The 23661-nt window shown below is 42.2% G+C and overlaps 1 long non-coding RNA gene across 1 annotated transcript; it reads left to right on the forward strand.

Annotated features, from left to right (window-relative positions):
* Positions 1-5473: 5473 nt before the first annotated feature.
* LOC143887724 (uncharacterized) lies at positions 5474-12511 on the forward strand. Its single transcript, XR_013254355.1, has 2 exons — positions 5474-6050; positions 6267-12511. It is a non-coding gene; the product is annotated as an uncharacterized LOC143887724 (long non-coding RNA).
* Positions 12512-23661: the final 11150 nt, after the last annotated feature.

A 23661-nucleotide genomic window follows, 5' to 3' on the forward strand; every position in this document is an offset into this window, starting at 1 on the left:
GGGAGCCGGTTTTTTCTCGTGTTTGTGCAGGACGACAGGGGATCACCACAATCGGGTTTCCAGTAGGGGGTGTTATTTGATCTGCGCTACTTACGAACTCGAAACCGTAGTCCTAACTTCGCAAGTTAGAGAAACTCATAGTCACCATCTCAGTTAGGGCCTATGACCCGTGTTTATTCTTCTAAGGAAATGAGTAACGACTCGAATTTCGTTGGAAGAATAATAATCAGGGGTTCCTTTGCTCTGGGCCTAGAAACTTTATATTTTACTCTGTTTGCTTAAGGCATGGTCCTCGTAGATATCTGGGTAAGGGTTGTGGTTACAATTGGGGAAGGTCTTAAGCATCCCTCTTGCCCTGTTTAATCCGGTCTCTTTCCTTAGATTGGCATTTTGGAAGAATTTGAAATGAAATAATTCGATTTTATTTTCCTTGTTAGGTTATGCTTAATTCCAAATGTAAATGTAAATAATTTACAAAAGAAAGCGAAAATAAGCGATAGTTAACTTGATCGGTATTGTAAGTTGTATACGGCTCCCGAAGGAACTCGCAACTACTCACGATTAGGTTAACTTAAATCAAACGGAAAATGACTGTACAGAAAGTAAAACAAAAGAAAGATAGCGGGGTTTATATAAGTTCACCGTGGACCGGAGAACTTATTCACCACCACATACCTTACTTTTGTAAAGCAGTAAAGTACAGAAAGTAAAAAAGCAAGTCGGAGGGATTTACACCACAAGGTATCGGCCGTAGCAGAACCACTCTTGTGACATCTCAACCTCGTACCTTACTTGTGCAGAAAGCTGTAAATTGCAGAAAGTAAAAGTAAGTCGGAGGGATTTTTGTCTCGAGCACTCGGCCGTAGCGGAACAAGTCTCTTTCACATTTCAACCTCGTGCCTTACTTGTGAAGAAAGCAGTAAATTGCAGAAAATAGTAAATTGTGAGGTAAGAGGCTTGACATCAAGATTGATGAAACCCACCCTACTCGATTTGTAAATACCCCAACAAAAAAAGTAAATGAATTACATTTTTTAGACTTGTATCGTAAGTTGCTTTCGGCAGAGCCTGATTTCCAACTTACTTTACGACAGAAAAGTAAATAGATTACATTCTTCCATTGGAGAGTTGGGCAGCGTAACCGTTCTTGTTTGATGAGAGTCCTCCGAGACTGCAGAGAAATCGGCGGCGCAACGGTGCTCTATTGATACGGAAGCTTTGGGTTTGCCGAGATTTCGGCAGAACAACGACGCTGCTATTGAAAATCAGCTCGTAGTTTTGCGAAATTCGGCGGAACAACAATGCAAAAAGGGGATATCTCTCCGAACCTTCGGAATTTCAGCGGAGTGCCGACGCCTAGTGAGAGCTACCTAGTGTTTCTCTACTTTCTCTCTTCTTAAAAGCAGGCCAAATAGGGGTTTTTTCTAAATTTCTGCAGGGGTTTGAGGCTTGAAAAGGGGGAGAAATACACCGGGACAGGGTGTATACACCCAGAGGGAGAGAGAGGAGAAGGAGAGAGAGGGAGGAGAAGGAATGAGAAAACCCTTACCCCCCTCTCCTATTTATAGGGGAGGGGGGGGGGGGGGGTTAAAAATATCTAAATTCGGCCAAAATTCGTCTCAGACGAATTGGAATTCGTTTGGGACGAATTTGGTGAGTGGATCCACTCTCGGTTCTCGTGAAGTTTTGTTTTATATGGTTTCGTCTTTTATCGGAAGTTTAAAACGCGCATAACTTCTTTGTTTGAACTCCAATTTACGCGCGGTCAGGTGCGTTGGATTTGTTATTTCGTGCACTTTCTAATGAACCTAATATTGGTTGGCTTTAGGAAAGAAAATTTTCTTTGGTTTGCCGGAAAAAGGCGGGTACTGTGTAGAAACAGGTGTTTTGGTTGCCGAAAAAGGCGGGTGTTATAAAAACAATCTTTCCGGTTGTTTTCTATAGGATAACAAGGTTGTTTGGAATCCATTCCCTTTTGCAAATACCCTAAAGAGAGATTGAGAGAAACACAACTGGTGCTCTGGGACTCGTCATAAGGTTTTTCCTCACGACACCTATCATTAATACTACATTGACAAAATTGGGTGTCTATAGATGCCCCTCTTTGGTAGAGGGTGCAAGGCACCTGAATGCTAAAGTAAGGAGACAATAAAATTTTGTCAATGGAGGCTAATGATAGGCTTGCAAGACTCACATCGGATTCTAGGGCGTGCAGCCCTCACCGAGGAACCTTGCTGTCAGGTCATTGAGTGGAAACCTCTCACCGACGGGGTTTTGAAAATACGACTATTAGAACGAGTCCTGGGATGGACGTCATTACTAACAGCCAGGAGGGTCATCGGAAGTCAGGTTAAGGACACCTGACTTGGGGAGGGACCTCTGGGTCAGGTTAAGGACACCTGATTTGAGGAGGGACCTCGGGGTATGTCATTTTGACATCTAGTGCGGACACTGATTACAGAAATGCCAACTTGGCATCTGCAAATGATACGACGAATGGTATGCATGATTTTGATTTGATACTGTGTTTTAAATAGTATATGATTTTGACGAGATACCGCGTACAGACGGACTTGCTCGGGCTTTGATTTGATTTGTAGGATCACTGCATGGATTTGATTGATCTCGATTTGGATGGTTACTAAGGTAAAAACGGCTTGTCTTGGAGGGCTAACGCATCGGAATGGGTTAGCTCAGATTATATACCATGTTCAGACGGGGTTGAAAGTATGTCGAAAGACTCTTACTGGGGATGATGCCTCATGGGGCTTTTGCTGGTTTTGAATGCTTGATTTGGTCACAAACTCTGTTGTGGATGCGGGTACAAACTTTGCTGGGGCTTTGGTTGCAAACTCCGCTGGGGATTGGCGTACAAAGTCCGTTGAGGATTTGGTGGCAAATGCCGTTGGGGATTTGGTCCAAAGTCCGCTGAGGATTTGGTGGCAAATGCCGTTGGGGATTTGGATACAAAGTCCGCTGAGGATTTGGTGGCAAACACCGTTGGGGATTTGGGTACAAAGTCCGCTCGGAATTTGGTTGCAAACGCCGCTTAGGGGTTTGGTTACAAAGTCCGCTTGGGATTTGGTTGCAAATGCTGTTGGGGGTTTGGGTACAAAGTCCGCTTGGGATTTGGTTGCTAATGTCGTTGGGGGTTTGGGTACAAAGTCCGCTGAAGATTTGGTTGCAAATGCTGTTGGGGGTTTGGGTACAAAGTCCGCTTGGGATTTGGTTGCAAATGCCATTGGGGGTTATTTTGGAGAATCTAGGAACATACATCCTTTGTTAAAAGACTCGGTTCGAATGACTCTCTGGGGATGTAGGGTATTGGTGATAGTAGGATCTATGACAGCGTGTTGCCTCGACCCTGGTGAGGAAGACCGTTTGAGCTATCTGAGCTAGTAAGGTTCCTTGGATGCCGTAAATTGGCTGAGGGTCAATCATAATTGATTCTGATGATGGTGATCCTGACTATGTTGAGGGAGCCGATGTTATACCGACTGGAGAATTGATTCTGAAGGGGATGTAAACATCCATCAATCCGTGTCGAAATCGGTCGTGCTTGACCATGATTGGATGAATCCGTTGACAGACGGATTGCACGAGCAAGGGTTCTCATTCAGGGAGCACTTGACAAATGTTTGTTTATCTTGACTCTACTGAGGAGAAGGGTTTTGTATGGCAGACAATTGCCTTGGAATATTTCCAACAGGGAATGAATGCTGATAAACTCAGTTGGGGAGAAAACGGGACGATTTCGTGCCTTGGATTTAGATCTTGACATGTGTGAGACTCCTTTGGAGTGAGTGGACTCTGCCACGGATGATGCAAGATATATTGGATTGTCTCCAAAGGTCTCAGAATTTTGATGAAAAAGATTTGGGGGGCATTGGTTGCCTTGATAATGCTTTATACTGACCCTGCGAGGAAAGATGTACAAATACTTTGTTTTTCGAGAGCAAAACAACTTAAATCTACTGGGAGGAGAGTGAATAAATGTGCTTGGAAGACTCAGAGAGTGCCCAAAGAGTTGATTGATCCCTCACTTTAAATATTCAGGGAATCCACGGATGAAACATCAGCGAAATGAGTTGAAAATGACGGGAGTTCTGGGACTCCTTGATTTGATAGTGAGCTTGCTAGAGCACCACCATGGAGAGAGGCCAGCTTAGGGATCTCGAGAGTCAAGGAAGTCTTTAGTTTCCCAGCCGAGAGTAGACCCGTCGTCCGCCTCAGATGTAGTCCATAATCTTCAGGAGTAGGGTTTGACAGACCCTACTGATGAACAATGATTTTTGATTCCCCCAGTTGGGGATGAGATGTATTTTATCTTCTAGATTGATCAGACATACATATATATGTGCCAGCTTTTGACTTGTTTGCTTTTATCTGCAATTGTTTGCATTGAAATAAAGAGTATTTTTGAATAAATAGACATCTGTTCTAGATGGATATTTATACAAAAATGCCCCCAGTATAGTTCTTTTAAACAACTTTGGTTTGAAAGTATTTTGCATTATTAACGAAGGCTAATCTTGATTTTGAGCATTTTGCATTATTAGCGAAGGCTAATATTGAAAAATGCCTCTTGCATGTTTCTTTAATGATTTGATCATGCATTTTGTGTTATTAGTCATATTTCTATGACTAATAATACAAAATGCCCCTAGTGTATTTATTCTCATAGACAAGAGGAAGTTAATACAGGGTAAGAAACGAGGATAGCAATTTCGAGAGGAACGACAAGAGGGGTTCTTTCTGAGCGCTCCTGATCACGAGGTTATGTCTTTCTGAACATTCTTTTGCTGTACACGGAGTACCAAACTGGATCTTGACCTTCTGAGACCTGTACACGAAGGACTGAGCTGGATCTTGATTTTCTGTACTTGGAGTACTGAGTTGGACCTTATGAGATAGGAGAATTCACAGTGTTTTCCTTCGAAGTATGATGACCTTCACTGGGCAAATGACTCAGCTGAGGGAAATGAACTTTTCTTTTCTGGATTCCCATATAGGGAGGAAAGGAGGGAGACTCAATTTTACTGAAACAAATGCTTTTGATTTATTTAGGTAAGTCGAACCCTAGATAGATGAGTTTAAATGTTCTTACGCATAGGCAGTGTTCCCTACGTCTGGTTTTCAATCATGGTCTAAAGACCCTTTAGATTGTTTGAAGTATTAACTCATCTTGTTTTGGACCAAAGAATTCTTCATCTGGTCTTTTCGAATGATATGCCGCCAACAATTAAGTTGTCCTTTGCGGATTTTCAACTTAACGGACCGTTTGTACCTTAACTTTTGTTAGAAACATGTTTTTCAGTTGTGTTTCTACAGGTGAGATGATCCTAATTTTTGCCTAAGCCACCCTTTTAGGTTTTTGACTTAGCGGATCTTTAGATCTTCTTGTTCTAGACATTTGAAAGACTTGTAGGGATCTGTAGACACCCACATTTTGCTTTACTTTAACCAACAATAACCTAATATATGTTTTAGGTCATTAATATCTTGATCTGACTTTACGGATCATCAATCGGGACAAAATAAGATAGGGTCACTTCATAGCCCGAACCCTGATTCCATTCCGAGACCCGATTTCCGTAAATCGTTAGATCAATGGCAGATCTTGACCTGGGTCTAACCATCCAAAACCACCTAACCTCTCCTCTCATCCTAACCATCCAAACCTCACCTAACCTCACCTAACCTCTCCTCTCATCCTAACCATCCAAACCTCACCTAACCTCACCTAACCTCACCTAACCACCTAACCTCACCTAACCTTACCTAACCTCACCTAACCTCACCTAACCTCCTATCCCATTCTCCTATAAATACCCTCTCATCCCACCATCCAACAAAAAGAAGAAAAAGGACCCTCTCTTAGAAAATTCATCCCTCTCCCTCATCTCTTCAAGGGTTCGGCCATCCTTGCCGGATCGGGTGATTTTATACGTTGGGTGATATATATCAAAAGCAGTCATTATCAAGCAAGGAATCATCTTCAAGGAATTAACATCAAAGAAAAATCAAACACAAAGTGGATTTTCAAAGAGGTAGGCATTTATTTCAATTCTATGTAGGGTCTGCTTTCATGCATATCTTTTACTTTAAAAGAAAAACCATGTTAGGAAGCATCTAGGATCAATCCTTAATCATATTCTTCTTGATGGTAGACTTTGAAGTTATACATGTTTCCCTCTTCTCTTAACCCATCTTATCTTCATTTTTATTTTTCCCTAATGGTTCACACCCTGGTTCCCCCTGGTTAGCCTCTGGTTAGACCCTGGTTGCACCCAGGTTCGTTGCTGGTTGCACCCAGGTTCGATGCTGGTTGCACCCTGGTTCCCTGCTGGTTCGCACCCTGGTTCCCTACTAATTCGCACCCTGGTTCGCACCCTGGCCAGCCCCTGGTTCCCTGCTGGTTCGCACCCTGGTTCACACCCTGGTTCCCCCTGGTTAGCCTCTGGTTAGACCCTGGTTGCACCCAGGTTCGCTGCTGGTTGCACCCAGGTTCGATGCTGGTTGCACCCTGGTTCCCCTGCTGGTTCGCACCCTGGTTCCCTGCTGGTTCGCACCCTGGTGCACCCTGGTCCGCACCCTGGTTTGTACCCTGCTTCCTCCTGGTTAGACCATGGCTAGTCTCGGGTTTGCTCCTAACTTAGACCCGACTCACTAAACCCCATACCCATAAGCCTTAAACCCTATAACCATAGCCACACATCAACCCAAGCCATACCTTTGTCCACTCACTGAGGCACACCATTTATCCATAAATTTGGTTACATTAAATCTAACCCAGCCAGGCCACCTGCAGCTTAAGTCAAATCGCCCCAATACAATCCAACCAAGTGGGATCCCAACCCAGCTCAACTGAGTCAACTCTAGCCAACCTCCCTAGTCGAGTTGACCCAACTCTCTAGTCGAGTATGCTCAACCTCTTTAACTAATTGGACTCTCCCCTTAGTTGACTCAATCCAATTCCTTAATCAACCCATCCCAATGCAACCGAGTCGCATTCGACCAAGTTGCGGCCTTCCATGTCACAACCGAGTCATTCCCCTATTCTACTAATGCCCTTTTACACCTAATAGAACTTCCTCCCTTTTGCCTAACCAAGTCATATCCCAACACAATCTGAGTCGCATGTTTGAATCCATTTGGCCGAATCTCATAAGCCCGCCCATTTTGAATTCCCAAAATTCAAACCCTTGATGATTCCTGTATGCTCAATTCTTTGATGCAAATTCCCAATTCCAAAATCCCATTGCTAAATCAATGTTTCTGAATCTCAAGTCCAATGCTCAAATACAAACCCGATTCCTGATCCAAATACCAATCCTGTTTTCCAAAATCCAAGCAACCTCCCCAGCGGAACTACGTGTGGCTTGATCCCCATCGCGGGGTACGTAGGCAATTTGGTACTCCCAAGTTCAGTCGCACCTTTCTCTATCTTTCTCATTCCCTCACACTATTTCATCATCTCTTCCATCCCTTTTTTCACTAACCTCAAGAGCTGAAATCGATTCACCTCGTGTCTCTCGGAACCGTTGGATTACGGTTTCCGTCGTAAGGACCCTTAGAGCCCAATTTAGGAACACCGGTGTCGTGTCGTGTCCTAAGTTTTAGGGAGTTTTAGGTTTTAAGGAGTCCTAGAGTTAGGAGTCCAGTCTCATCACGGACGTTTGCTATGTATAGCAACCGTGCCATAGGTCTAGTTACACTAGTCACCCAATCTTTCCCTAGGACAAGCCTAGTAAACTAGGATGTAGGCAAACCTGCATTATTCTAAGGGACCATTTGCATTTAGATGAGAATCATATAGCATCTTAGATGAAATCCTAAGATAATAAAATCCTCAACTTGAATTAAATAACTTCTCCTAAAACTGTTGAAACAGTCAATCCCGTCTAGGTCGGTGTCCTAGTTGAGTTAGGCATAAGTAGCTTAGCTTAGGTGCACCGAACTACGTCGACTCTGATCCCAGTGAGGCTTGGGTACGTAGGCAGCTTGGATGTCTGATGGCATACCACCCGCGAGTCGGCACCACAAACAAATTGTGGTGTTTTGTATATTAATTTTCTTGTAAATGCTTAATCAAATCACTTAGGACTTTCCATGAAATTAGAATTTTAGGAGAACTTTCACTTAGATTGAATCCAGACAAATTAATAAATCAAGATACACATTTAGGATTCACATTGAAATTAGATCATAGGATGCATGTCACTTAGTTCGCACATTAACATAGAGTTGAATGAGCCATTTAAAATAAATTTAAAAGAGTTAGCTTTTGGAATCGAAGACCGATTATCGGGCAAGAATGGTGCATGTGGTGGATAACTCCCCATACCTTCCATTCTCGTAACCAGGTAGCGAGTCTAGATTTCTGGTTAATTACGGGTCCTAGATCCCACATCTAGGTGGCGACTCTGTCAGTCTCTTTCGTGTGGAATTCGGATTGCCTTAGTGATCCCAAGTTCACATAAAAGACGAATTCAAATCAATATTAAAATGCACACGCCAATCGCGTGGATACGAGAGACCAAGAGAGAGAGAGCGGCGGCTCGCGCCCCACACCCCTCTCGCGGGATTCGGGTACCACAGTCTGGCGACTCTGCTGGGGATCACCTAACTTCATTAAAACTTCAAAAGATAATTCATTTGAATTTAATTTTAAATGGCTCATAAAAACTCTATACTTGTTAGATTAGTTTGTCTTGTTTTATTTTCTCATCACATTTTACTCAAACTTAATTTAACAAAACCTGAAGGCATCATAGATTGCGCAAACATATTGCACACACTTACATCACTTGCATCTAAACCATGCATCTCACGTGCACACACATCCTATTTTAGGAACCCGGAGTGTTATCTAGCATGGTTGACTGGGATTTCATCACCTGGTGCCTCTGTGCTAGAGAAGCATTCCACCCTTAGCCTAGTACCTTTATGGTACGTAAACGGATCCCTTGTTCACGTACTGATACGCCGGACACTGGTACAGTATATCGAACATGGATTCGCGCTAAGGGAACTCTTGGCCTTACCCCTAGATTAACCCACACATGCATGTAATATACGAACACATGTGCATCACGTGTGTGAGCCTAGTTTAGGATATTCTACCTATTTGTGTCTAGATTAGGCCGTAGTCCATCTTCCAATGGCTACGATCGGTCCTTAGATACACGAACAAAGGCATGAGTCGAGATTCTCTCTCCACTCCGATAGATTAGGATTAGGGTTGATGCCTTCAGGTAACACTGATAAAATGTGAAAAAAAAAAAAAAAATTTCCCTTTGGGTTAGGATATAAATCCCATCATTTCCAAAAATCTCATAGGATTAGTCATTCATGATCTATCCGTTGAAAGCAATCTTATGCTATCTCATCTAATCTTTTGATCGTGCGTCTTTCGTTCTTCTGTCATACGATTCGATCGTATCTTCATGCCATCCCCTAACTGGCAGATGCAGAATCTCACAATCTTTCTATTATGCATTCTCATGATCTGATCATGCCTGGTCCAGATAATCCAATCTTGCTTGTACCCCTGGTCTCTTCCTCCTCTAGGGGCTACCTTTTCAAGATTATTTTGCTAAGTCCTTCAGAGTTCACTCTCAGAATCCTTGAGCTAGGGGCATTCCCCTATGCGAATCAGTCATCATTGTCCAAAATTGAAAGTATCAGCCATGATGATGTTCAGAACGAACCAGCCTTCGCCGAGCCTTCAACGCCAAACAGTTGCAGCAGTTAAAGTTTTAGTCACTTACTATTTTATGTTGAGTCAGTCATCATGGTCAGTATAATTGTTGAGTCCGGTCTTACAGTTAAAGGTCAATGCCTAGTCCAGGCAAGTTATCTTCTGTTTCCCTTTCTTATTTAGAGTTGTGAATCCTGAGCATGTTCAGGATAGGTCGTCTGATGTAATAGCTTTTCTTTAAATAAAATTTCAGTCAGTTCCAAAAAGTTCACTTGTGTCTGTTTCTTAAGTGTGCTTCTGATCTTAAAATAAGACTCCCTCCTCAAATGAGGACAAAATTGACGAAACTCCACTTGAGTCACAGCAATTACTTGAACGAGAGGAGGAGCGCCAATCCCAACCTTTCAAAGATGAAATTGAAATGATAAACACTGGCACTGAAACTTTGATTCAGTGAATGCCGATTGAAAATACATTACCCTCTAAAGAGTGTGAAGAATTGATAAAATTATTTCAAGAATAAGAAGATTGTCTAGAAAAGCTACAACCGATACCAAGGGCAAGACATAGATGGAAAGCTCAAAGAAAATGAAGAAAGTGAGAAGATATATGCTATACAAGGGGCATAGAGTGGAAACAACTTTCATATTTCTAATCAATGACCTTGGTTCTCAAATTCATAACATAAAGCCAACAAATTCAAGATGAAAAGTTCAAGAGCAAACAATGAAAAGTGATCATCAGATATCGAGAGTACGAATCCATAGATGGAGGATGTCAAAGAACAAGTTTCGCTCTATGAAAGTCAAAAGCACGTATTAGAATCTTGAAAGAAGAAGATCCATTATCTCTTACCTGGAAATGCCGTCAAACTCCGCGAAAAAAAAAAAAAAGAGAAAAATAATAATAAATAAATAATCAGTACCAGAGGGACTCTAGTAACCTGGATCGATTCCCAATTTGAACATCAGAAGGCCTCCTTTGGCCGAATAAATCCCAAAATCAGAACCCAACGTCAAAAGAATACCGATTGCAAACCCTTCGAGCCTGAGTAAAATTTTCTTGAAAACCCATCAAACTCGGGGCATTCGCCCCCGAACTACGCGAGACCTGATCCCTACACTGGGGTACGTAGGCAGCTCGGTTAAACCGAATTCGGTCGATTCAAAAAAAAGAAAAGAAAAAGAAAAATCAATCGTTCCAAAAAAAAAAAAAAGAGGGACAAGTTCCAAAAGAAGAGAAGTTAATTATTCCAGAAAGAAAAGAAAAAAGAAAAATCAATTAACCTTCAAACAATTTATCTTCAAACTAGGGGCATTCGCCTTGACCTACACACGACCTGATTCCTACCTTGGGATATGTAGGCAACCTGTTCACAGGTTCGGTCGAAATCTTTGTTGAGCCTTAAGCCATTCTTTGAAAAACCCTATCCTACCTATAAAGTCCTTCCGGTGTTCAGAACTAATGAGCTAGATCCCGAGACACAATAAAAAAAAATGATGAATAAGAAAAAGAACGGAGTTTGAAGATCTGCTAGACTGAAAACCTGAAAGGGCGGTCTAGGCAAAATTTAAGATCATTCCCCTGCTAAGTTGAAAACCCAAAAGGGAGGCTTAGGCAAAAGCTAAGGGGATAGCCTGCTGGATCGAAAACCTAGAAAGGTGGTTCAGGCAAAAGTTAAGGTTAGCGCGGTCCGCCAAGTTAAAAACCCCGAAGAGGTGACTTGGTCACGGTAAGAGAATCATTACAAGAAGGCTACAGCCGGTATCAAGACTGAAGATCAACCGAAGTTCAAGCAAATTCAAGTGATATCCTCAAAACTGGGGGCATTGAAGCTAAGCAATCTTAGGGGTCGTAATTAAATTCTTGAGGCATTACTGTTTCAAGGAAGAAGTCCAGTGTTTATTATTTCAAAAAAAAAAAAAAAAAGCATTCCTCGAAAGGATAGACTTACCAAATAAAACGTTAACTAAGTCAGAAGCATTACTGTGTCTGTCAGTGTAGTTAGTCAATCTTTGTCATTCTAAGTTCACTCCTTCAGGGCTGCTCAATCCTTTGAGTAGTGCCTTTCATCTAAGTTTTCTCTTTAGAAAGAGTCAATCGTCGTTCCTATGTCCAAATGATGTAACTGTCTTGGTGAAGGAGGCCCGGCCTAGGCAGCTCCCTGCAATTATACCTGGAAGGGTTCGAGAATCTAGTCAAACAGCTACATTTCAAAGAAGATCAACTCAGAAGAGTTCAGAAGTAGAAACATCAGAAAGCCCAGCTTCCGTAAAAAGATCATACCCCAGGAAGGCACCTTAAGCTTGGAAGAGCCCCAGATGCAATGGTGGTTGAGCCAATTTCTCAGAAAGATGAACCATTAAAATTCAAAATTTCCTTCCGGTTAGTTAAATACTATCCTGGTCAAGAAATGTTCATCTAAGCACCTGTCAAAAAACAGATCCCGCTTTTCCATGTTAGAGAGCCGTTGTTCTAAATTACCAATTTCAAGTATCTTGTTCAAGGTTTCAGTTATCAAAATCCCCAGAAGACAAGACCAACAGTCTCATTGAGAAAAATCTTGTTGAAGTTTCATAAAAGTGTTCCTAATCCATTCTTGTTACTAATGGTTCTTCGTTCATAAGGTTGGTCGTCTCATCATTCGTCAAAGTCTTGGTTTCCAATATCTTTACTGGGCACGATCTATAATGTCCCCGATTTCATTGAGTTCAAAAAAAAAAAAAAAAAAAAAAATCCAAAATTCATCAAATCCAATCCCCGATTCAAACAAATCCAATCTTACGTCAAATTCAAGTTCATGAAAAATCTCATGTCCTCTTTGAGCCCTTTTGTGAAAGGTGCCTCATTTCTCGAGTCCATTTGTGAATGGTCTCGTCTTCTCCTTGAACCCGTTTGTGAACAGGTTTCTCATTCTCTGAGTCCATTTGTGAATGCTCTAATGTCCTCTTTGAGCCCGTTTGTGAACGGTGCCTCTGTTCTCGAGGCCATTTGTGAATGGTCTCATCTTCTCCTTGAGCCCGTTTGCGGACGGTACCTCATTTTCCAAAAATAAAAAAATTTATCAAATCCAAATCCTTAATTAAAAAAAAAATAAAAAAAATCCAATCCTACGTCAAATTCAAGTTCATAAAAAATCTCTAAATTCTTCGAGCCCGTTTGTGAACGGGGCTTCATTTCTCAAGTCCATTTGTGAATGGTCTCGTCTTCTCCTTGAACCCGTTTGTGAACGGTGTCTCATTCTCTGAGTCCATTTGTGAATGGTCTCATCTTCTCCTTGAGCCCGTTTGTGAACGGTGCCTCATTTTCTGAGTCCATTTGTGAATGGTCTCGTGTCCTCTTTGAGCCCGTTTGTGAACGGTGCCTCATTTCTCGAGTCCATTTGTGAATGGTCTTGTCTTCTCCTTGAGCCCGTTTGTGAACGGTGCCTCATTTCTCGAATCCATTTGTGAATGGTCTCGTCTTCTCCTTGAGCCCGTTTGTGAATGGTGCCTCATTTCTCGAGTCCATTTGTGAATGGTCTTGTCTTATCCTTGAGCCCATTTGTGAATGGCGCCTCTTTTCTCGAATCCATTTGTGAATGGTATCGTCCTCCTTGAGCCCGTTTGTGAATGGTGCCTCATTTCTCGAGTCCATTTGTGAATGGTCTTGTCTTCTCCTTGAGCCCGTTTGTGAACGGTGCCTCTTTTCTTCGAGTCCATACAACTATGGTCTCTTATCCTCTTTGAACATCATACATCTATGATGTCTCATTTCCTTGGAATCCGTACAAATACGGTATTTCATTCTCTTCGAGTCCATACAACTATGGTCTCTTATCCCCTTTGAACATCATACAACTATGATGTCTCATTTCCTTGGAATCCTTACAAATACGGTATTTCATTCTCTTCGAGTCCATACAACTATGGTCTCTTATACCCTTTGAACATCATACAACTATGATGTCTCATTTCCTTGGAATCCGTACAAATACGGTATTTCATTCTCTTCGAGTCCATACAACTATGGTCTCTTATCCCCTTTGAACATCATACAACTATGATGTCTCATTTCCTTGGAATCCGTACAAATACGGTATTTCATTCTCTTCAAGTCCATACAACTATGGTCTCTTATCCTCTTTGAACATCATACAACTATGATGTCTCATTTCCTTGGAATCCGTACAAATACGGTATTTCATTCTCTTCGAGTCCATACAACTTTGATCTCTTATCCCCTTTGAACATCATACAACTATGATGTTTCATTTCACAAAAATAAAATTTAAAAAAAAAATAATAAATAAAAAAAATTCATCAAATCCAATCCCCGATTCAAAAAAAAAAAAAAAAAAAAATTCAATCCTACGAAAAATCTCTAAATTCTTCGAGCCCGTTTGAGAACGGTGCCTCTTTTCTTCGAGTCCATACAACTATGGCCTCTTATCCTCTTTGAACATCATACATCTATGATGTCTCATTTCCTTGGAATCCGTACAAATACGGTATTTCATTCTCTTCGAGTCCATACAACTATGGTCTCTTATCCCCTTTGAACATCATACAACTATGATGTCTCATTTCCTTGGAATCCGTACAAATACGGTATTTCATTCTCTTCGAGTCCATACAACTATGGTCTCTTATACCCTTTGAACATCATACAACTATGATGTCTCATTTCCTTGGAATCCGTACAAATATGGTATTTCATTCTCTTCGAGTCCATACAACTATGGTCTCTTATCCCCTTTGAACATCATACAACTATGATGTCTCATTTCCTTGGAATCCGTACAAATATGGTATTACATTCTCTTCGAGTCCATACAACTATGGTCTCTTATCCCCTTTGAACATCATACAACTATGATGTTTCATTTCACAAAAATAAAATTGAAAAAAAAAAATAATAAATAAAAAAAATTCATCAAATCCAATCCCCGATTCAAAAAAAAAAAAAAAAAAATTCAATCCTACGAAAAATCTCTAAATTCTTCGAGCCCGTTTGAGAACGGTGCCTCTTTTCTTCGAGTCCATACAACTATGGTCTCTTATCCTCTTTGAACATCATACATCTATGATGTCTCATTTCCTTGGAATCCGTACAAATACGGTATTTCATTCTCTTCGAGTTCATACAACTATGGTCTCTTATCCCCTTTGAACATCATACAACTATGATGTCTCATTTCCTTGGAATCCGTACAAATACGGTATTTCATTCTCTTCGAGTCCATACAACTATGGTCTCTTATACCCTTTGAACATCATACAACTATGATGTCTCATTTCCTTGGAATCCGTACAAATACGGTATTTCATTCTCTTCGAGTCCATACAACTATGGTCTCTTATCTCCTTTGAACATCATACAACTATGATGTCTCATTTCCTTGGAATCCGTACAAATACGGTATTTCATTCTCTTCAAGTCCATACAACTATGGACTCTTATCCTCTTTGAACATCATACAACTATGATGTCTCATTTCCTTGGAATCCGTACAAATACGGTATTTCATTCTCTTCGAGTCCATACAACTATGGTCTCTTATCTCCTTTGAACATCATACAACTATGATGTCTCATTTCCTTGGAATCCGTACAAATACGGTATTTCATTCTCTTCAAGTCCATACAACTATGGTCTCTTATCCTCTTTGAACATCATACAACTATGATGTCTCATTTCCTTGGAATCCGTACAAATACGGTATTTCATTCTCTTCGAGTCCATACAACTTTGATCTCTTATCCCCTTTGAACATCATACAACTATGATGTCTCATTTCCTTGGAATCCGTACAAATACGGTATTTCATTCTCTTCGAGTCCATACAACTATAGTCTCTTATACCCTTTGAACATCATACAACTATGATGTCTCATTTCCTTTGAATTCGTATAAATACGGTATTTCATCTTGCCCAAGCCCATTCAAAAATGATGCTGCGTTTTCATTAAGAATCTTTCAAAAGTCATCCATTATTCTCTCTGAGACCATTTGAAAATGACGTCTCATTTCCTCTGAAGCTGTTCAAAAGCGATATTCCTTTCCCTCCGAAAATCCATTTGAAAATGGTATCCCATTTCTCTCGTTGCCAGCGGCACCGCAGCGGGTTTGTTTTATTGCATTCCAATTATAGAATTTCATCTAAGGTCTTGCATTATATTAGGTTGCATTGTGTTTAGGGGGTTCTTTGTCGATTAAAGCTACGCAAAATGGTTCTGTCATTTTGACTTTGGTATTCGATGACTACGTCGTCTCTACCAAAGAGGGGCATCTGTAGACACCCACATTTTGCTTTACTTTAACCAACAATAACCTAATATATGTTTTAGGTCATTAATATCTTGATCTGACTTTACGGATCATCAATCGGGACAAAATAAGATAGGGTCACTTCATAGCCCGAACCCTGATTCCATTCCGAGACCCGATTTCCGTGAATCGTTAGATCAATGGCAGATCTTGACCTGGGTCTAACCATCCAAAACCACCTAACCTCTCCTCTCATCCTAACCATCCAAACCTCACCTAACCTCACCTAACCTCTCCTCTCATCCTAACCATCCAAACCTCACCTAACCTCACCTAACCTCACCTAACCACCTAACCTCACCTAACCTTACCTAACCTCACCTAACCTCACCTAACCTCCTATCCCATTCTCCTATAAATACCCTCTCATCCCACCATCCAACAAAAAGAAGAAAAAGGACCCTCTCTTAGAAAATTCATCCCTCTCCCTCATCTCTTCAAGGGTTCGGCCATCCTTGCCGGATCGGGTGATTTTATACGTTGGGTGATATATATCAAAAGCAGTCATTATCAAGCAAGGAATCATCTTCAAGGAATTAACATCAAAGAAAAATCAAACACAAAGTGGATTTTCAAAGAGGTAGGCATTTATTTCAATTCTATGTAGGGTCTGCTTTCATGCATATCTTTTACTTTAAAAGAAAAACCATGTTAGGAAGCATCTAGGATCAATCCTTAATCATATTCTTCTTGATGGTAGACTTTGAAGTTATACATGTTTCCCTCTTCTCTTAACCCATCTTATCTTCATTTTTATTTTTCCCTAATGGTTCACACCCTGGTTCCCCCTGGTTAGCCTCTGGTTAGACCCTGGTTGCACCCAGGTTCGTTGCTGGTTGCACCCAGGTTCGATGCTGGTTGCACCCTGGTTCCCTGCTGGTTCGCACCCTGGTTCCCTACTAATTCGCACCCTGGTTCGCACCCTGGCCAGCCCCTGGTTCCCTGCTGGTTCGCACCCTGGTTCACACCCTGGTTCCCCCTGGTTAGCCTCTGGTTAGACCCTGGTTGCACCCAGGTTCGCTGCTGGTTGCACCCAGGTTCGATGCTGGTTGCACCCTGGTTCCCCTGCTGGTTCGCACCCTGGTTCCCTGCTGGTTCGCACCCTGGTGCACCCTGGTCCGCACCCTGGTTTGTACCCTGCTTCCTCCTGGTTAGACCATGGCTAGTCTCGGGTTTGCTCCTAACTTAGACCCGACTCACTAAACCCCATACCCATAAGCCTTAAACCCTATAACCATAGCCACACATCAACCCAAGCCATACCTTTGTCCACTCACTGAGGCACACCATTTATCCATAAATTTGGTTACATTAAATCTAACCCAGCCAGGCCACCTGCAGCTTAAGTCAAATCGCCCCAATACAATCCAACCAAGTGGGATCCCAACCCAGCTCAACTGAGTCAACTCTAGCCAACCTCCCTAGTCGAGTTGACCCAACTCTCTAGTCGAGTATGCTCAACCTCTTTAACTAATTGGACTCTCCCCTTAGTTGACTCAATCCAATTCCTTAATCAACCCATCCCAATGCAACCGAGTCGCATTCGACCAAGTTGCGGCCTTCCATGTCACAACCGAGTCATTCCCCTATTCTACTAATGCCCTTTTACACCTAATAGAACTTCCTCCCTTTTGCCTAACCAAGTCATATCCCAACACAATCTGAGTCGCATGTTTGAATCCATTTGGCCGAATCTCATAAGCCCGCCCATTTTGAATTCCCAAAATTCAAACCCTTGATGATTCCTGTATGCTCAATTCTTTGATGCAAATTCCCAATTCCAAAATCCCATTGCTAAATCAATGTTTCTGAATCTCAAGTCCAATGCTCAAATACAAACCCGATTCCTGATCCAAATACCAATCCTGTTTTCCAAAATCCAAGCAACCTCCCCAGCGGAACTACGTGTGGCTTGATCCCCATCGCGGGGTACGTAGGCAATTTGGTACTCCCAAGTTCAGTCGCACCTTTCTCTATCTTTCTCATTCCCTCACACTATTTCATCATCTCTTCCATCCCTTTTTTCACTAACCTCAAGAGCTGAAATCGATTCACCTCGTGTCTCTCGGAACCGTTGGATTACGGTTTCCGTCGTAAGGACCCTTAGAGCCCAATTTAGGAACACCGGTGTCGTGTCGTGTCCTAAGTTTTAGGGAGTTTTAGGTTTTAAGGAGTCCTAGAGTTAGGAGTCCAGTCTCATCACGGACGTTTGCTATGTATAGCAACCGTGCCATAGGTCTAGTTACACTAGTCACCCAATCTTTCCCTAGGACAAGCCTAGTAAACTAGGATGTAGGCAAACCTGCATTATTCTAAGGGACCATTTGCATTTAGATGAGAATCATATAGCATCTTAGATGAAATCCTAAGATAATAAAATCCTCAACTTGAATTAAATAACTTCTCCTAAAACTGTTGAAACAGTCAATCCCGTCTAGGTCGGTGTCCTAGTTGAGTTAGGCATAAGTAGCTTAGCTTAGGTGCACCGAACTACGTCGACTCTGATCCCAGTGAGGCTTGGGTACGTAGGCAGCTTGGATGTCTGATGGCATACCACCCGCGAGTCGGCACCACAAACAAATTGTGGTGTTTTGTATATTAATTTTCTTGTAAATGCTTAATCAAATCACTTAGGACTTTCCATGAAATTAGAATTTTAGGAGAACTTTCACTTAGATTGAATCCAGACAAATTAATAAATCAAGATACACATTTAGGATTCACATTGAAATTAGATCATAGGATGCATGTCACTTAGTTCGCACATTAACATAGAGTTGAATGAGCCATTTAAAATAAATTTAAAAGAGTTAGCTTTTGGAATCGAAGACCGATTATCGGGCAAGAATGGTGCATGTGGTGGATAACTCCCCATACCTTCCATTCTCGTAACCAGGTAGCGAGTCTAGATTTCTGGTTAATTACGGGTCCTAGATCCCACATCTAGGTGGCGACTCTGTCAGTCTCTTTCGTGTGGAATTCGGATTGCCTTAGTGATCCCAAGTTCACATAAAAGACGAATTCAAATCAATATTAAAATGCACACGCCAATCGCGTGGATACGAGAGACCAAGAGAGAGAGAGCGGCGGCTCGCGCCCCACACCCCTCTCGCGGGATCAGGGTACCACAGGATCTTGAGAAAGGTTTGTTGGTTTCACCAACGGTGATCGAACCTGAAATGATCAGGTTGCCTACGTACCCTAAAGAAGGGTTGGGATCAGGTCATCGTAGTTCGAGGCTTTCTGCGGGGGGAACTAGTTGGGTGTTTGGCTTCGACAGACATGACCGAACCTGAGATGATCGGCTACCTATTTACACCAAAGAAGGATTGGGACCAGGTCCGCATAGTTCGAGGCTTTTCTGTGGGGAAAATGATCAAAGGGGGATGATTTCTGTTGGCTTTGCCAAAAAGGGTGACCGAACTTGAGTTTCGCCAGGCTGCCTACGTACCCAAAAGAGGTTGGGATCAGGTCCACGTAGTTCGTGGCTTGAAGGCATCTTCAAAGGGTTTTTGAATTTTGTAGGTGAGTCATTTTGGCTCTGGTCGGCACATGGACGCCTTTGATTCTTTTGATTTGATAGAGGTTGGTAAGTTGGAAACTCTATCTCTATTTTGGTTAAGAAGTCAGACGGCTTTTCCGGACAGGATTTCCTGAGTTTGGCATTATCTAAATGCCATATCCCTCTCTCTGGAAGTTCATGACTTAGCTCTGCATCTTCAGTAGGTGCATCATCTGACTGTTCTGTGACAACTTTGTCTTTGACATATTTTGGAGTAATTTTTCGTCGAATCCTGATGAATAATTATCAGGTGACAGCTGATGATAACTTTAGGGGAGATGACAAATAGCCCTTGATCTTTTTGAAGGTTCTTTGTCATCCAGTGTTCCACTGTTTGGATAGTGTCCTTTGGACAACATCGGGCTTTTCCATTTTCTTTTGGTATTGGAACAATGTCTGCTAACCGTTCAGGATTCTTGAAGACTCTTAGAGATTGATTGATCATTTCTTCTCTTGATTTTGAGGACCTATTCAGGTTTTATTTTTCTGAGTTTCTGCTCTTTCGGCTTGTCTCCTAGGAAGAGAGGGATATGGTGTTGGACAATTTCCTCTCTTAATGCTTGCATATCTTTGTAAGACCAGACGAAGGCTTCTTTGAATTCTTTTAACAATTTGGTTAATTCCGCACGCTCTTCATGGGATAAGGTTTTGCCAATCTTAACCTCCTGAAGCAGGAATTTAGTGCCTATGTTAATAGTTTCAAACTCATCTTCTAAAGGTTTTGCATCCTCGTTTGAGGAGGACTTATTCATTTTATTTTAAAGCATTCATTTCAGAAGAATTGAGAGACAAAAGCGAGTACAGAAAAAAGTTCTTTTATTGATTCACAAGATACATCAGAAGAAGAACTGACTGACGCGCCTTATTTAGGCTCGGTTACATTTGACCCTTTTTTCAAAAGATGAGTCAGAACCGGAAAAAGGAGTCTGATTTAGAGGATGCGAAGTCTGTATCCAGAGAAGTAAGGAGTGGGATAAAAGTATCCGACCAGTTGGAGGGTTCTGCGTTGCCAGCATCAGTAATCATACCTTGTGGGGAAAAATGCAAATGCTCCATGCTTTCTTGCTTCCGGCCATGAGCCTTAGAGGACAACATCTGCCCCTGATGGGATGATGAAGTGGCCCTGGTCGATGAGCTTCTGGATGGCGTATTTCAAGGAGACACACTTCTCAGTCGGGTGGCCCTTCCTTTGATGATATTCACAGAATTCCCACTCACTATAGTTTATTGGTAGTGGTTTGGGGGGAGGGCCAGGTGTACGAGCACTGAGCTTGTTGTTCTTGATCAGAACCCTCATAACTGTGACCAGGTCAGATGGTAATGTGGAGAATTTCTTGTGGGACCGCGGCGATGGCTTTTCTTCCAGTTTTCCGACCTTGGCTGAAGTGTTGTTTACTTCTGTCCCTGATTAAGGATTCTTGGAGTATGCATGCTTTAACTCTGGTACTGATCTTGGTATCAATCCTCTCACCATAGAATCATCTATCTTATTGCCCGTATCAAAGAAGTGTTTGAGACTTGAGAAACTTTGGGCGGCCATAGGGCGCTGGAAGGAAAGGGTTAAGTTCTGCTGCATCATGTCTATCTGATCTTCCTCAGACGGTCGTTAAAGCATCTGAGCTGCCTTCTGACGCCAATGTTTTACGAAGTCTGAAAAAGACTCCATAGGCTCTTGCCTAGTGGACTGGAGATCTCGACGAGAGATTTCTGTCCTATCCTCATGAGAGAATTGTTTGATAAATTCACTCATGATGCGGTCCCAGACCATAGTTGGTAACTCGGGCAAATTCAGAAGCCATTTCTGTGCCACACCCTTTAGAGACATTTGAAAGACCAATGCTAACTATTTTGTAGACAGTTTTTGTGATCGGAGCATGCCTTCAAACACTGCGAGATGCATACGAGGACAGCCGGTTCCGTCATACTGGTTAATATCTGGCCACTTGAAGTTGGCGGGAAGTTGTTCATCGGGGAACAAAGAGACATCTCGCATGGTGAGTCCTGATGATCTCTGAACCTTAATGACTTTGAGGTCATCATTAACCTTGGCAAACTTATCTTCCCACTCCTTAACTATCTGCGCAAGGGGATGATTCTCATAAGCATACTGCTCTTCTAAGGATGGGCCCAAAGGCTGAGCCGTAGATTGGTTAGTGGGTTGAAATGGCATGGTTTCCTGAACAGGAGGAGTAGGTTGTTGACGTACAGTAGGTGCCACAACAACTTGAGGAGATGATCTCAGCAGAGCATTTTCTTCTGAGACTTGACGGAAGCTTTGAGTGAGTTCAGCTACTGCCCGTTGCAGCTCTTGAATAACCAGAGACTGGTCCGTAGGTTCTGCCATGATGGCAAGAGGAGTTGATGGACTAGAAGATTCTGAAATTTCTACCGAGTGAGTAGGAATTGAAGGACTCGGTAAATTCAAGGTTCTTTCTAAACGAGAGTTGATACAGGACCAGGCTTTTGATATCTCGGGTGTAATGGTTTCAAATGTATGAATTTCCTACCTGCAGATGGGAATATACATACACTAGTTTCAGAGCTTTTTCACACAAGAAGGAAGAACCAAAACAAAAGTTTTTTTTTTGGAATTGTTGTTTTTTTTGTAATTTTTACAAATTTTCTCAAATTTTAATAGGATTTTGACAGAACCTGGACATGTGAGGAGCAGAAAGCAAGGTCAGCCCCTACGATCTGAGAAATGGGAGGACACCCCTGAAAGATTGAATTTGATCAGGTAACCCCGATCTCAGAATAGCAAGCGGACAGAGGTCCGACACTTTGGCTGACAAAAGTTTGGTTGGGTAGACCTTCTTACGAGAAGGCATATTCATTTGCACAGAGCCCTGACTCTTTTGATCATGAAGAAAGGTCGGGACATGGTTGTTAAAAGTGAAGGCAACATGACCTGATATGACTCCCAAATTATGAACAAGACATTGGTCAGAAAAAGACCATCTACCGAGGGGAAGATGAAGACAATTTGGGTAGAGTTCTGCCACTGATTTGATCATGACAGTTGGTTAGGATGAGTCTAACCTTTCAGAAAGACTGACTTGAATTTGAGCAGAGCTCGGGTACTATGACCATAACAAATGGTCATGACAGGGTTATCTTCGTTCCAGAAGATGGGTTAAGTCAGGCAGTTCTCCGCTGCCACAAACCAAAAGTGGTTTGGACAAGGATCTAACTTTTCAGAAAGACGGATTGGAAATTTGAGCGAAGCTCGGGTACCGTGACCAATGGTTTGGACGAGAGCCTTGTCGTACCAAAAGACGGATTGAATTGGGTAGAACTTCGCCGCCATTGACCGCAAGAGGGGTCAAGGAAGGTTTATCCCTGTGTGGAGACATAACCTTTGACGGGAATTTGGGTAGAGCTTTGCCGCTATTGACAGCAAGAGGGGTCAAGGAAAGTCTATCTCTTGGTGGAGAAATGACTTTTTTGAAATTTTGGGCGAAGCTCGGGTACTATGACCATGACAATGGTACTGAGACGGTTATCTTCATACTAGAAGATGGGTAGATTTGGGTAGAGCTTCGCCGCCACATACCCTAAATGAGGTCAGGAAGGTTTATCTCTGTGTGGAGAGATTAACTTTAAACATGATTTGATCAAGGTGGTCTAGAACATGTCTATGGACATATGGACTTTATTTGGACAGAGCTTCGTCGTCTTGACTATAATGATAGTCTGGACGGATCGAGACTCGAAAAGCAGTAGAGTCGGACGTAGCTGAGACCAAGACGGTCTGGACATTTATTTGAGCAGAGCTCCGCCGTTTTGACCATAACGATGGTCAGGACGGGTCTGAACTCTATAAAAAGTAGAGCCTGATAAGGCTAAGATCAGGATGGTCTGAACTTATTTGAGCAGAGCTCCGCCGCTTTGACCATAACGATGGTTAGGACGGGTCTGAACTTTATAAAAAGTAGAGCCTGATAAGGCTGAGACCAAGACGGTCTGGATAGGAGGTGATTGGAGGATTGCAAAATCTTTGAAAGATAGGACCAGAATGAGAGCGTCTCTTGGTTAAGCGCATTAACAGTAAGACGGTCATTCTTCCACGGTACAATGGTTGCTCATC

Source organism: Tasmannia lanceolata, unplaced genomic scaffold, assembly GCF_043159265.1.
Source record: "Tasmannia lanceolata isolate RefF3 unplaced genomic scaffold, GAP_Taslan_0.1 ptg000012l, whole genome shotgun sequence".
Lineage (NCBI taxonomy): Eukaryota > Viridiplantae > Streptophyta > Magnoliopsida > Canellales > Winteraceae > Tasmannia > Tasmannia lanceolata.